We start from the raw sequence: 16,423 nt of genomic DNA, 5'->3' as shown, positions 1-16,423 counted from the left end.
ATTTTTTCAGTAATTTTGCTAATCATTTTTGCCATTTTGTTCTTTGCTAAAAATGAAAGCTACTAAAGAGTTTTGCGAAAATCATAGCAATATTATATTTTATATTAACTTTGATTGCTCCAGAAGAACTGAGAACAGAATAGTCACTGATCCAAGACATTTCTTTCTTATATACTATACGAGCGGCCACTGCAACACTTAYGGCATTTAATTGAGAATGCAGAACTAAAACTACCTGTGGACAGGTTAAAGATAAAAGTAGTTGCAAATAATGACGCTGCAGGTACAGACACCAAAACTCATTACACATACGTTAGCTTGGATCTAGTCGGTTTTCTTCGCTCAAGATGCAGCATAATATTGAGAYAGTCATATAGCTTCCAAAGCCAGTACAAGTCTGAGGTCAGATACATCATTTTCTCAKAGCATTGTGCTCAGAGAGCTACTTTTTCAAACTCATACCAAAATGTCCTCTAGCAAAATCAGAGCAACAAAATAGTTACTGCAAATTATAGTTGCAGTATCCAATAGGAACTGCTGTACCAGAAGTGCAGTTCTCAGTGTTGCAAACACTGTCTTCTCACCATCTTTCTTGACCAGTACGGAGAATGAAGGCGAAGCTGCCTGATTTGCATCCTTGCATCTGAAAAGTTCCCTCTGATGGCTAAACATGAGCTAATTGGAGAAAATTAATATGGAGATAAGGAAAAAGACTGCAGTCCTCAAGGTAGAAAGCAATAAGGTCTTGCAAGGGCTATAGCTCAAGGAAGTATGTGGTGGGGGGGGGGGGAGATGAGAACTCAAAAATATTAGAAAGAAGGGACAGGTTCCAGTTTTACAGGTAAAGAAAAATTTGTTCCGATCCTAGTGTCTCTGCCACTTAAACCATTCAACTCTTTTTTCTTTCTTTTTTTTTTTTAAAACCTGGGATAAGATCTTCAATAGATGAATAGGTGACTTAACCACATATGCAGAAACCAGTAGAAGCAGCTATATATATATATATATGTATTTCCTTTAGATTGTAAGAATTTTACAAATTCTTCAGATAAACATCCTGTGAGGACTCCTATGCAGCGTTCTCATTAATGGTGCGTATATACTAACACATATGCTTACAGGAAGACCTAAAATAATTTTAATAATACCTATAATGATTGTAACTGGAGACGGTTACTCAGGAAATGATTTAAGGTCAACACGCTACAGAAGGGTTTGGGAATCGCAGACAGCAGATACCTCATATTATCAATTTTTGTGTGTGTATGTCAGTTGTTTATACCAATGGTTGAYACCACAGGCTTTATTTCCTGAGTTCCATTGTATGGCTCAGGAATCCACACAATTTTTTACTGACCCTAAGGGCAACAATGAACAAAAATGTATACACAAGCAGGAAACTCTRCAAAAAAAATCTCTACTTAAATGCACTACAAAACTAATAACTCACAAAATGCACATCCTCTGTATGAAGAACAGTTTAAGAAACATGAATTTCATCACTATTCTTGGAATAAAAMCACAGTATTATAATAATGTTCAGTATACTACAAAAGATTCCTACATCCTAAATTTAGGAAATAGAAAAGCGTCAAAAAAAGAGCTGCAAGAATCATTTACAAGAAAACTTGCATTTTAGAGGCAGGATAAAGAAACTCAATTTATTTTACTTATTTATGGAGAAAGTTACCAATATCATAGCCTGTAAATGTGTGGACAGATAGAACACATCTAATACCAGTGGGATCCCAAACTAACAGTATGAACATAAGAAACAATTCCAGAAAGTCAAATCTTTGTAATTTTTAACTGGATGCACRTGGAAAAACAAAACATTGTGAATAACTAATTATTAGGACAATTCTTTTCAGGACGTGATAGATATTCCATCATGGTATCCAATTCTTATAACTAACTGAAAGAGGAGTATATTGTTTTTTAAATGAAAGGAAAAAAAGAAGCTTATACTAGTTGCCTTGTAAAAGAGTACTAACCAAGCAATATTTTCATCAGCAAAGATGTTTCACAGAATGTCAGATTTCTTTGGAAATTTCTAATTGCAGTTGAATAGTTGAACACTTTACGGACTCTAAAATTTTTCCAAAGCCAGAAACTCTTAATGGTGCAATGTCAGTACCTCATCCGTGAGTGCTATTGCCTTCACTGACTCTTGCTCTCTTTTGCTTCAGAACTACTTTTCTCATGATAAACTGTGATAGCTCAGCAGTAAGGCTCACAACGTTCATTGAGATACGTCATCTGAAACAAAGAATATATTTCAGAAGTTTCTCAGTCTACAAAATCAGCACACTAGGTGCAGTTACTAATCGAAATTCAACCACACTGTACAGTTTTGCCAGAAGCTTCATTTTGCGGACAGAAGTTACAGAGAAAGCAGGTTTTTTTGCTTAACCTATCATAATATCTGGCCAAAATATCTATGAGTAAAATTTTGGAAGCTATTACATTGGATCACATCACATGTACACGTTAGCCAATACTTCTAACATGCTTCTAGTTACAGCTAATCTGAATGTGCTGAAAGYAGGAAATACAGGAAGAAGTATAAACAGATAAATTATGACCTAAGAGTACAACAGTTGCAGTCCTGGTTCAGGCAGCTCTTGAAACTACACTCTTTAGGGTCTTYAGTTAGTTGATTTGAAAATCCTCCAACCCATTAACAACAACCTGACACTACTTAGGCCCAGAATGAGGATTAAATATGGATTATACATCCAAAGCCTATGCACTGGTGACTCTTCAAGTCCTAATGGAGTATTACCATTGGAACAGCTTGGAAAATTTGACCCACACATATTCTGAGACAGAAGTTGAGAGAACTGTGTTTTACAACATTTCATTGTTTTGTTTCTCCTTGTTTACGCACAGGCATCTGAAGACCATTCCAACTAGAATTCCACCAGTCCTGCTCAACTCTGCAAGCTAGGATGAGGGCTGAGGGTAGGAGAGAGAGCTCAGTGAGCATTTGAAACTGGGACCTTTTGTCATTGTCATTACGGTCAAACTTCAGCCCAGCCCTAACCAAACAATCAAGCTTTCCCAAAGAGAAATGGAGTGGAGCAGAAACAAAGGTAAAAAGAAGAAACGACTGATTCCAGGGAAATCAAAAAACAAAAAACCAAAAAAACAGAAATAAAAGAAAGCAGTGTAAGAGTTAATGGCATCAAAAAAAAAAAAATCTTCCACAAGAGCACTAGCAAATGAAACAGCACAGTGCACCCCTGACAATATCCACCAATTCCAGAARGCAAAAAGGCATCCATGGATCCAGCGGCTAACACCCACTGGAGTACTCTGCTCAGAAGTGTGAGCAGCCAAGGTATCAGAAGCAGGACCCACCACTGTCAGGATCCCTCTTGCCTCTCACTGAGCTTCCTCTTCCTGATGGTGTGGATRGTGAAGGTCAGGAGGAGGCTGACAAAGAAGACTTATAACTTAGTGGGGCCTCAGAGGGAGAAGGAATAAATGAAGAGGCCTATGGAGAAGTAAAGCCAGAGACTCAGCAAAGAATTCTGAAAGAGCCATAAATGGGAGAACTACCTGGTTCACTCAGTGAAAACATGCCCCAGGGTCTCTTTCTTACCACAGAAGRAGCACGCATGTACCAGGGAATCCTATGAACTGTACCAGGAAGATGATGTGCCCACTGCTCCATAGCACTGACATACAGAATCAACAATTTTTTGGAGGAAGACATACAGAAAGTGAACTTGAACCTGTTTGTCTCAGCTGGTTGCAACAGTTCTGCAACACTTTACTGTGTATGATGAATGTCTACGGGTTTTTTTCCGGATTGATTTTAATCCCTGAACTGATCTTTAATATGGCCATACAGTAACTAACATGACCGAGCAGAGGAAGGTGAGGGATGGGAATAGAAATAAGAAGCTTAGAGGCCATTTCTTTTGGCAGCAGTGCCATTTATACCAGCTTAAAGTGACCATGAAAWTAGTGTGTGATACCCAAAATTAAACATTGCAAATAACATCCACCTCCAGCCCTCCTGTAGCTTAACATGATTGATAACAGATGCTTCCTAAGACTAGGTCACTAGCTGAATTTCAGTGCTTATAAGGATTAAAGTTAGCATCCGTTTGATAAATACCAAGCAATGTCTGTGAAATGAATTGCTAGTCTGCTTACTCACATTCTTTTCAAACTAAAAATAAAAGAATGAGAGATTTTTAAGGAAAAAATTGTCATATCAATATATTATACYTTTCTCATAAAGTCAGCAGAACTCAATTCTTTTTGCAGTAATAGAATCCACCTTTGTTATTGATACCTCCTTCTCCAATTGGCTTTCACATTGCTGAAAAAAGGAAATCAGTAATTTAAGTCATGCAGATATTTACAATATTTTTAATAGAAAATTTTAAACTATTTCAGTAACCTGTAAAAAATAATTCATTTTAGTATTCATTTAAAAATGCTTAAGTTAGTCAACAGGGCAATTTGAGAGGAAAAACTTTTTTCCCTATACAAGTAGAAAGGAAAATCTGGGGAGCTGGGACATGAGGCCATAAAGAGTAGAAAAGTTAAAAGCATGCACCAGTATGTAAACAGAAATGGATTTTATGCTAACTGGTATCTTAACTTCACTCRATTGCTAAGTGTCTCCTGGACTGAATCTCCTCTACAGCAGGAAGGGAAGCATGCAGTATCTGGCCCAAGAAGGAAAYASAACGTATGCAGAGGTCTGAGGAATTTTCTCAGACTATGAAGTATCTCACTCAGCCTGAGATAAATGCAAATGAAGCCATGAGTTTACTGTAATAGAACATAAGTAGTGAACATGGATAAAAAACAGACTATCAAAAAACAGACCAACAAAAAGACTTACAAAAGATACGTACATATTATTATTAGAAAACAGTGCTAATTGAAATTTTTTAGTTTTCTAAGAACTTCTTTTCTTAGTAGTCCTTGCTATATCCTCATACTAACTTTATCTTTKTAATGGTCCTGTCAGAGACCCTACAATTTCCTGTTGTGGCCTGTCTTTAATACATTTTCCTCTCTATGCTATGCATAAATTCAAATGCATTCTAAAGATCACAGAGAGAGAACTGATAATCAAAACCAGAGTCAGAGAATAAACACATGCAGTGCTATCAAGGGAAAAATACAAATACTGTCTTGCAATCATCTTGTAAGAAAAAAAAAAGAGTGAAGGAGAGCAAAACATGAAAAAGCTTAGTTCAAGATTTTAATTACCATTCATACATCCATTCCCCCCAAAAAAAAATATCAAAAAGCATTCAGATATAAGTAACACAATTAAACTTCATTTTGTCTTAGTAGCACTGGAAGAATTTTTCCCTGAAGCAGAAGCAACACTTTCCAAGATACAAGTAGCAACACCATCCAAAGTATTGTATTAAGATTTTACGCATTCAAACTTCTGCTTTACCTAATGAATATCCATTTACTTTGATAGAACTACATAAGCAATTAGGTAGTCTTCTAAAATAATAAGGACATCACTCTCTGGCTTTTGGTATTATCATATGATAATAAACTAAGTAGTTTCCTGCTACATAAAATTATCAAAAGAACAGAGAAGTTGGGTTCAGATATTTTAAGAAAATTTGAATCTAGCTTTCCTATTAAAATTAATACAATTTGTCATGTATAAGTTAAAATAAAGACTGAATATGAAATATGAAATATTTGAAATATTTTATCTCATCTCTCTTTCATACAGAGGTACTTGTTGAAAATAGCAGAAATCTAACTGCCCCAAGTTCCTAAGTTGCAACAGCTGGAAGCATTTACATATTTGAATCTCTTCTTCAGTAACAAAGTTAAATTCTTCTTGCAGCTGTTTGAGACAAAAGTATTTTTGAATGGTTTGTGCTCTTTGGATCCTGCATACTGTAAGAGAATGCCAGAGTAACACTGGAGTATTTTACAATCTGTCCATATTTTAAAGTAACATATACATATATATATATATATAAACTGTACATGAATTTCCTCAAGATATATGACAACCTGTCTYTTCGACTAGCACCAATAGCATAAGCATATGCTAGTTTGTGGCTCAGCAGAGCAGAAATTACTATCAGGCCAGCCTATACTGGCTTTTGGACGTAAACAAATTCCTATTTTAAAATGCAATGAATTTTTAGGAACGAAAGGGCATATGAATGCTTCCCTTTTTGTTACCTTTTTTTATTTTAAAAAATATATGCAAATRTTCTTCTGCCTCACTAGAATTAACTAAATGAGCAACTGCCCCTTTTAATAAACAATAGTGTGAATAATTGAAACTATTTTTCAAGAAACATTACTAAATTTCGCTCTTTTCTTTACCAGATTATCAGACGTCCACTGTCCCAGTTAGAGTTACTAGATGCACCAGATTTATGGAGCAAAATTAGAGGAACCGTAAAGGATACACAGAGTAGGCCTGACACGCTGCCTGCACCTTAGAACTGTAGCACATATTTTCTAATCTGCACATACACAATAAATCTAATATGTCCAGAAGATCTCAGAGTTAGTAAGCACACATGAGCCATCTGGGCATCCTGGAAAGGATGGGACCTTTAATTCCAGTTTCAGAAGTGACTTTTATCTAACTTCAAGAAAAGATACACAACTTTCTCATTTTGGTTTGTCTTGCATCAAAAAAAAAATCCCCTGGCAACAATTCTGCACTAAGGTTTTTAAAAAGTATGATAACTACTTAGATTTTGTTCCCACATTTTGTTCTTTTCTTTTAACTACTATCCAGTGCTAAATAGAATACTTGTTGCAACTTCCAAAAGAAAGGAAACAGAGGGGCACAATTAAATTGCATAGTTCGGGAGGATTTATTGTCTGAGAAATAGCAGCATTTTCTAATAAAAGAAAAATCCAGGTATTTGATTAAGAGGAAATGGGAATAGATACCTGTAATATATATGATGGCATACATATTTCACCATGACAGATAATCTTAAATAAAAACATTAAAAATAAAAGTAAAAAATAAAAGCATCCCCCAAATACTGGACAGCTAGGTTTGGTTTATTTTTTTCCCTACATTAGATTTATAATGAGGTCATTGTAAGTGTTCTGTTTATTTACAGTCCTAGGTAAAAGCAATTCATAATTTCCTACAGATCTAAAGAATTGATTCAAGTGAGGTAGCTTAGCTGACTTAGTAGCTCTTCTATCTGTTGAGTTCATCTCTAAACTATCGGATGAATGCCAGCTGATCTTGCATATGTGGGTACTTCATATTGTGTTTTCTAGTCCTTCTATTGACACTCCAGTTTGTAGAGATTATCTAATGTAGCTCAACAAAAAAAAGAAGGAACAACATTGACTAAAGCTTACTAAGTTATCATAAATTAGCATCATTATTTTGCTGAACACAATGTGCCATTTTTCACCACTATGACTGCTGTTCTACAAAAGACCATTAAGTTTTTACAAGGCACAGCTACAAAAATGGGTTCTTTCAAAATATCACTTACTAACTGGGAGTTCCTTGGGAGAAAAACGACAAGTGAACAACAGTAATCATTTTTCGCACACACATACAATGAAGTTTGGTTCACTGAGAATTTTRTATGTCAGCACAACATAATAAAGGGTAATACTTGGTTGCTCATATCGCAAAGGGCCAAGTTCCTATTTATGTACTTTCTTCCATACTTTCAAATATATAAGCTTTAAGAATGAAGAAAAAAGCGGATTAATTATTGTGTATGAAAAGTGGACTTAGAGAAATGTTTATAAAACAATCCCTATTAAGTAAGGAGGTGCTTTAGAGACTAATTTTTTAAGAAAGACTATTTGTGCGATTTTTTTTTACTAAGCAAATGATATTATTAAAAAGTGCACACAAATTTTTAAAAAATAGGGAATTTGCTTTACTCAAATAGTCTTTACTCAGAGGCACAAGCACCACATTTATTGTCAGTTCTGATACTACTCAGGAGCAACCTGGCAGTTATGCAGTACTATATATTTAGTATTTTTGTTAGAATATTCTACTGACACAGCAAAACATGAAGCTAGAATGTTAGTTCACAGCAGCTGAGAGTTTGTTGAGATGGGTCATTTGTTAAGTACATTCAGCTTCTTGGTATGCACATGCCAAGCCACCTCATTAGAGCTATTCTTGCATTTACTCTGTTGAGAAYGCTCACAATACAAACAGCAGGCTGACTAATACCAGAACCAATGAGACTACTGCAGGAAGAATGAAACTCAAGTCTACAGAGCTGGCTCTCCACACCCACCTCTACAGCAGGTATTGGATTTAAGACCAGAAGAAAGAAAATGTGATTTTGGAGAAAGGGAATGGAAAGAAAAACCATTGCACTGTAAAGTAAAGCAATTGAATGCAAAGGCTATTGTAGAAGTAAAACATGAAAGAACATTTAGAAGATGTAGAAATACATTTTCCAATCCTTTAAAATTTTCTCTCAAATAGGAAACTAAACTATGTAATCCCCTAAAAATTAAAAACATTAGTTCTGTTAAGTAAAATCTAAGGTACACAGAGTTCCCCCATTTATGACTGCACATAAACAATGCGGCAAAAACAGTATGAAGTGTTCCATCTTGAGTGGCTGGCAAGAGCAAAACAAAATTTATATGGGTACACAATCAATCACMTGGTGAAAAAATGTTAATTTGCTTGCAACTGATACCTGAAATAATCAACATATATGTTAAGCCTCACAGACTTGAAACAGGCCAAAAAAAGTAAAAATATCCATATCCAGGGTATTAYAGATAGAATTCTGTTACATACTTAAGAATATTTTTCTAATTATCATGAAGGTATTAAATATATGATTATTTGTTACCTGTATTTTTTTTTTAGTATGCATGACCTCAGTTATTCCTTTGTGAATCTTTTAATATACTTTAGTTTCAGAAGTGTTTTTGTTCACAGAGGTTCTTTTCTATCTAATCAAAACAATTAATTGCATTATTTTCAATTGAAACAGCTAAAAATACATTCAAAAAAAAAGAAAGAAAAAGTCAAGACCAAAATTTACTTATATCTTTTTAAAGATATGGTTTTCTCTTCTCTTTCTGAGGCCTAGAACATCATGGCAAACATCATGGCAAATCACAGGTATTTTCTAAACTTCTTGAGTCTTCAGACTTTCACACACTCAAAACATCTCATTGTTGCAAATGTCATTTAAACAACAAATTATAAGTTCAACAACACMAAAAAATTAACTTGGCAGTTTTTCCACTTTCTCTCTTACTCTATTTTGCAATGCAGCTAATACAGAAAAACAAATATGCTGCATCTAGTGTACAAACTGTAAGTATACAATTTTCAAAGTATTCTTCTGTTATGCCAGATACACTGCTGCTTATTTTATTTTCTGGCATAGCCAAAACATTACTACCTATGCATAATGAGGATAATGATCTTTTTAGAGATATTTTTCTAATAAATAACTTGAAGACAGATTGCAATCTCAATCTTAGCCCACTGAAAAATTTATTTATTCACRCTTATTCAAAACATCGATACAGGAGCCTTAGTGGTTTCTAGGTACTAAGTGCATGTAAACACAAATGCAAACTTCACGATGAATAAAAGGATTTTTTAAAAACTGAAATTTATGGACATAGGGCATGCCCTATTTCAAAATGTGATCTCTGATATTACATTCACATTAACACCGGATGTGATCCTGTGCAACATGCGCTAGGTGACCCTGCTTAAGCAGGGGGGGCTGGACTAGATAATCTCCAGAGGTCCCTTCCAAACTCGACTAATCTGTCAACCCAATCTCAATTATTCTGTCAACACAAAATTAAATGMAACGTCAGTAAGTTTTAGAAATTTTTTTCAAGTTTGATTTACGAGTTCAAACTAAACTCTTCTTTACTTGTAAAAAACAGAGGGTGTTCCTCTGTTCAATAACTTAAAAACCACTCTGCTTAACATGAAATCAATTATTCTCTTATACTGCTTATAAAATACTCAATATGAGGGAGAATACGACAACTGAAAGGCTCATCAGGCACTACCTGAAAAGGTATCAACCCTATAAACCATGTCCTACTTTTATTATAATCCACTAGTTCCTTATTTAAATAAACATAATCTATTTGACGTGGCTAAATCAAACATGAATTACATGCATCTGAAATAACTACTTACAGTATAAAGCAGCACGCATATCAGTGAAACATCTTTGCAGTTGTTTCTATAGTGCAAATTTCAGATTTGAAATATAAATTCACAAATAACATCCAAACAGACAAAACTTTGCTTTACAAAAATACTCTTTTAATTAATTAACAAGGCCAATATAAACCTTAAATATCTCAAGCATAGTTTTGAAATTTAGGTTTCCCATGACTTAAATACTTTTTACACAAGCTAACTTCAAACAACTGCAGACACTGAGATTGTACCTCTCAAATAATTTCATACCAAAATAAAGACTAATGAGACAGAACAATACACATCCTCAAGCCTACATTCACTGAACTGATGCTGGATTAACCCCGGGGGGGGGGGGGGGGGGCACAGAGGTACCTCAACTTTTATACAAACTTCAGACAGTATTTTGCTCTGCACTCTTGACACTAAACTACAATGTATTAAAAAAAAATCCAATATTATCTGGTCAACAGTATACCTCAATAATTCTAAAAATGCAAGAATATACTTGCAAATGTCAAATTATTTTTCCTTTTCCCACAATGATAATGTACACTAAATCACAAGATCCTAGAAGTAGTACTTGGTYTTATGCGACTGGGCTCTGTATGTACATATTCAAGGCTGTTGTAAACAGGAATTAATCAATTTTTAATCTGTCTGCAGCAGTTGTAGCTGCCACTTCGAAGTGGCACACCTGTAAAACTCAAACGTGCGGCTCTTAATCCTGCTTGTATGAGGATACAAACTTAACCCACAGAATAAGTATCTTTACACAGGTTGTTTCTGTTCACCTTCCTTCAGGGTAGCCCCCTTCCATACACAGCAGGAGACTTTGCATCACCTTGTGTTTTCTGGACACAGCTGAAGTGGTTGAAGTTGGAGCAAACTTGAGGTTAAGAATCTCACTCAGAAACAAGAGCAATTGTTGGGATGGGAAAGAGGAGCCTGGGTTTCTCATTTAAGGGACTGAAAGCATTAATAGAGGTTCATGCCTCCTCACGCACCACCTGGAGCTGGTATCACTACTGATAAGCATGAGGAAGTTAAAATTCAGGAACCTCTACCTTAAACCATGGGAAGTGCCACTGAGTTCAATGGGACTATTCAGCGCCAGCATGGAACAATAAAAATTAATATACTTCTAGCTGACTGGTTAAGTTTTGCTGCACAATAACAGGAAGCGTGTAAATAAGTATTTTTATTTTTATCTACCTTCCTGTAGATTCTTTTTTACAAGTTTTTCTATTTGTGTTCTACCAATACACTCACTGTCTTCAGTGAATTATGAAAAACAAGTCAGGGAAAGGTTTCAAGCTTTTAATATACAGAGTAAATCCCACATACAATTTTTTCTGTGTTAACCAGCTGACCAACTACTGTCAAGTTTCTGTATTACGGAGTATAAATATTATCAAACTATTTATAAAAAAGTAAATACTCAATATTTCTGGTATTTGAGATTTAATATCACTACTTTACAGATTAATTTACGTTTTGATTTTGCATTAGAATAGAATTAATCTGTTAGTAGTTCATGACATTCTTAATTAAGTCCCATCCCTGCGATTTGCTCCCTCTGGTGGCTACAGTTCAAATTTATGTTTCACAGCATAAGGCAAAGCCTGTTTTTCAGTTAATTTTTTCCTGAATTGATATTAGGATTTTATAAAATAAAAATAATAAAGTGTTTTTTCCAATCGGCACCATTTCAGACTTACAATGACAATATACAACCAGTTATAAAAACAACAACATAAGACTAAAGTTGTGAGCTGCTAGGTTTATTGAAACTACCACACAGGAAAGGAAGAGAGATGCTCTTTACAACAGTTTACTGGTTGTTAATATTACATTCATATCAGTATTTTCTGTTAAATTAAGCAGGAATATTAGCCCGTATCACACTGTACCATTAAAAAGAGAGAACACAGCTCTTGCACAGAAGGCTGCTTTCAAATTGTTCTTGTTCAAACATTTCAGAGTTACCTGTTGAAATTAACTGGTTTATAGCATGCCTCAACTGTGACTAGTTCATTTTTCTTTATTCTAAAAATGTATCTAGCCACATACAAACATCTCTCAAGCCATTCACAGACTGAAATCTCTTCTTTGCAAAACAGAAGTCAAATGGATGCAAGTYCTCTTTTCACAAGAGCTAGATTTTGTTCTCAGCTGCACTGATGGAAATCCACAACTGCTTACATTCAAAAACAAAGCAAGAACTGTTACAAATTTAGAGGAGTATTGCTAGTAACAGAATTTTGCATTTTGCACTTTTCCATTCTCCTTAACAGACTCTTCTTCGATTAGAAAGAATTTGAAAATTCCACAACTTCAAAGAACAATTCAATTAAAAATGTAAGGGCACACCTGATATCTAAATACTATGCACAAGATCAAAAACCATGAAAGAACTATAGTTTAAAAAAAATCAAATAAAAATAACAGGTATASGTTATTACATTGCACTGAAAAATCAAGAGGATTAATCCGATATGAAAACCATGAAACTTGCAAATATACTTTTCATAAACTATTTCTAGTAAGTGAGGCATCTCAAAACTATGATCAGACCCAGAACTCAGGAAAGCACTTATTCCAGGACAGGAGTGAAGTGAATCTTTGAGGAAGCATGATAGAGCAAAGACAAAACTGAACTCATAATATTTGCTTAAAATATTTACTATATATGCTCCATGATCCATGTTATCTGATACAGAATCAAAGAGATTTCAAAATATGTTATTAATACACAAACTATGATGACCATGTTGACAACACAGTTGCTTCACTGTAAGTCAGATGGTTTAAATTTTCAAAGCATGTTTTCAGTACTGCCAGCCGTTCCGGCTGTCATCCACTGATGTAAATTYGTAACAGTATAGAGGAGTGCAGGAGGAATAATCAAACAAACCAAAGACTACCACCCAATGAAATTTCAAGGATACTAAAAACAAAAATTAGATTATTACTGCTTAAGCAAGGAAGATGATTAGCTGTTTTGAATTTGTGTTCCTCACACATCTTTGATTAAGTAGGTGGACTATTTTGAAACATCTAGTTAGAAAAGAATTTGGCATTGGCTCTAACTGAAGGACATATGATAGCAGCATGGATTAAATAAACAGTATCCAACACCATACTCAAGTGACAGCAAATCAAGTGACACCATACTCAAGCACAGGCTTTGGGAACGTACCATGATTTGAAAGCAGACTTGGTGCTACTACCACAAAACTAGTGGTACTCATAAATAGTATTAAGTGATAATGAGAATTTGACCTGAACCTGAGTCCTTTGTGACATAGAGATGAAAAGGTTTACTATGTAGACAAACAACTCTTACTTTTTTCAAATAAAGAAAATACAAAATCCCACAAAGAGACTGTACAGGTAGTAGAACAGAAACAATTAAGGAACAGTAAATCATACTGAAAGCAAGCTATACATGTTCTATAGACCAGGTACACTCTAAGAAAGTGTACTAACACAAAGCTGCACAATGCAAGAAACATGTTCTACACCTACAAAAGGTATCTTGAAAAACAACAACTGAAAATTATCTAGAAGTTAGTGCAATCAAATTGCAAATAAGATTCCATGCAAACGTAAAGCAAAAAGAACTGCTATTATCTTTCATTGTAGAAACAGTAATAATGTAAGCCTGAAGGCACTGGACATCCACTGACCTAGCCAACACATTTTGGGGGTCTATATTTTAAAACAAGACAAACAAGAAAAGCTACAGTAAAAAACTACAAAAAAAACTTATTAGAAGATTGGAAAGTATTTTTCTATTGAGGAATTTGAAAAATGCAATATAGTTAGAAGACTGAAACACGATTTGATTACTACATAAATATACTGAAATAAGAATCTAYCAGGCCCAAAATGGCTATTCTTGTAAAGATAAACACAAGCCAAAGAATTGCATACAAACTGTATGTAGAACATTTTTCAGGGCAACTGTGAAGAAATACAGGCATAATGGGTAAATCCATAAAAACACTGCTGTGAAACTTTAACAGTTGTATGAAAATGGGCTGAGTAGTCAGCTTTCACAATGATCACTTACAAACTAGAGGAAAACCCAAGGTACGAGCTGTATTCTACTATTCTCAGGTCATAATAATTTGTATATTCAAAAAAAAAAACCCACAATTAAGAAGAGCCCCATTTTCTACCCCCAATCATTAAATTACACAACAATAAACTTTTCTACAACAGTTATAGAAAACTTGCAAACAATCATAACTATGACTCCAGAGCTATCCCACTAGTTGAAAGATACAATGCCAATTTAATATTCYAAAAATGCTATTTTACTTAACAGATACAAATCCAACAATTTCTTCKGTACACTTTTCTTACAGCACAGTTAAAACACAAATGTCTTCACAAAAGCAGTTTCATCCATTTCTCTATATCTTACTTTTCTCTAAAAAAAGCAAACTGCATGCTACGGCCCACGTCACTGCGTAACGCCTTAGTGTTCTTACGAGCCAAGAGCCAAAATTTCATAAAATAGCAGTGCAGAAAGCCAAGTGTTGAAATACCATGGAATAACTGTGCCCATTTTATCACAATAATCCAGGAAAAACATGTTTAYGCAGTGTATAAGTGAAGATGAACATGACCATTCTCACAGAAAGCTTACTGTGTGYGTTGTTGATTCATTAAGCTAATCTAACCAAAACACTACCGTGTTTGTAACCTGAGCTCTCAGCTCTAAAGTGTTAACTAGTGACTTCTCATTCTCACTGCCACTGATTTAGTGAAGTGTTTAGTGAAACATTTCCTATATGGATTTTGAAAAAGAGGAGGAGTGTAAAGGAGTGAGACTTCTGGCAAAACAGAACACTTAGGGACCTATTAGATTTCCTCTGTACTTTCCTACCGTTCACTATTCATCTGTTCTTACCGAACACTTGTAGAAATGAAGAATATGAAATCTGGWAGCTTAAGTTATTTTTAAATTACTTCCCTTAATTATTTCACATGATGATTTCTCATCTTGTTTCTAATTAGGATCCATAAAGCTTCTGCATTAAAAAGTAGATTTAAAACATGTACACTGAAAATAGGAACACAGGCTAGTGTTAACAAAAAAGGAAACAAAASGTTATATAAGCATTGCTTTAAAGTGTGTAAGAATAAAGGAGAAAAGGGGAAATAAGCACAGAGAGACTAGAATATGCAGAGAAAGAAGTTACATTTTTTTTCCAGTCCATAACACTTTCACAGATGAAGAAATAGAAATCTTAAAAGTTTACTGTTTTGACACACAGGAATAAGTTGTTCTGTTTTTTTTTACTAGAAGAATTACAGGCTAAATTGCAGCTGTGAAAGTTACAAGCATACTTATCAAAAAAATAGCAAAGAACTACTCTGAAATTTAACATTTGAGGCTTTCATTTCATTTAAATTAGTAAACTGTTTACTACTTACTGTTTACTACTATTACTGAAACTATTACTGTTTACTACTAAAAACCTGTAATGAATTTACACCGTTTATTCAGCAGTATTCCAAAAGTTATCAACTGCCTAAGTTCTTCAGATGACAAACATTTGAAGCAGTTTCAAAAACGATTTAAAACATCAGCCTGAAAATGAACACTAGCTATTAAGTGACGCGGCACTGATTACCTCTTTCACCACACACCTGTCTTCCAGTCTAACAAGCAGGGGGAGCCTTCTCGTCTACCCATAATCTAACAGAAAATAAGCAAACAAGATACTGCTGCGAGACAGAAGCACCAGACACGGCAGAGAGAAGCAATCTGCAGGGCATACGGGGGAGAAAAAAGAAAATATGGGAAGAAAGGGTCCAAGAGAGCCCCCAGCAGCATCTTCTGAGAGGAAGGGCGTAGACGGGGATATAGCGTAGCTCGCGATGTAAGATGACCCCAATCCATCTTCGCCACCCTGCACGCTTCTCCCTCACGGCTTCCCTCCGGCCTCCACAGCTCCGCCCGGCCCCAGCGGCGGCAACGGCGTCACGCAGGGCACCCAAGCCGCGACTGTGCAGCGCAGCCTGGGACTCTGAGGCTGCCTGATACAAAACCTCCCACCGAGAGAGAGCAAAACCTTCTCTTTCCACCCACCCAGCACACAGACCGGACAGAGCTGTGCAGCCTCAGCCACCGCTACCCCGGAGCGCTTCGCGCCAACACCCACTGCGCATGCGCTCCAACCGCTCCCCCCACCTCCCGCAGCCGCCCAGCACGCAGGCGCCTCAGCCCCCACCCCG

The 16,423-nt window shown here is 35.5% G+C and overlaps 1 long non-coding RNA gene across 1 annotated transcript; it reads right to left on the bottom strand.

The window, feature by feature from the left end:
- Positions 1–1,646: 1,646 nt before the first annotated feature.
- Positions 1,647–16,336, bottom strand: LOC146600341 (uncharacterized). Its single transcript, XR_014898310.1, has 3 exons — positions 15,820–16,336; positions 4,243–4,336; positions 1,647–2,259 (listed from the first exon to the last, which is right to left on the bottom strand). It is a non-coding gene; the product is annotated as an uncharacterized LOC146600341 (long non-coding RNA).
- Between the last annotated feature and the right edge of the window lie 87 nt (positions 16,337–16,423).

This window comes from Rhea americana, unplaced genomic scaffold (genome assembly GCF_003343005.1).
Source record: "Rhea americana isolate MKP2758 unplaced genomic scaffold, rheAme1 scaffold_122, whole genome shotgun sequence".
NCBI lineage: Eukaryota > Metazoa > Chordata > Aves > Rheiformes > Rheidae > Rhea > Rhea americana.
Note: the sequence above shows the minus strand (reverse complement) of the source record. Positions and strands in the feature narration are given on the sequence as shown.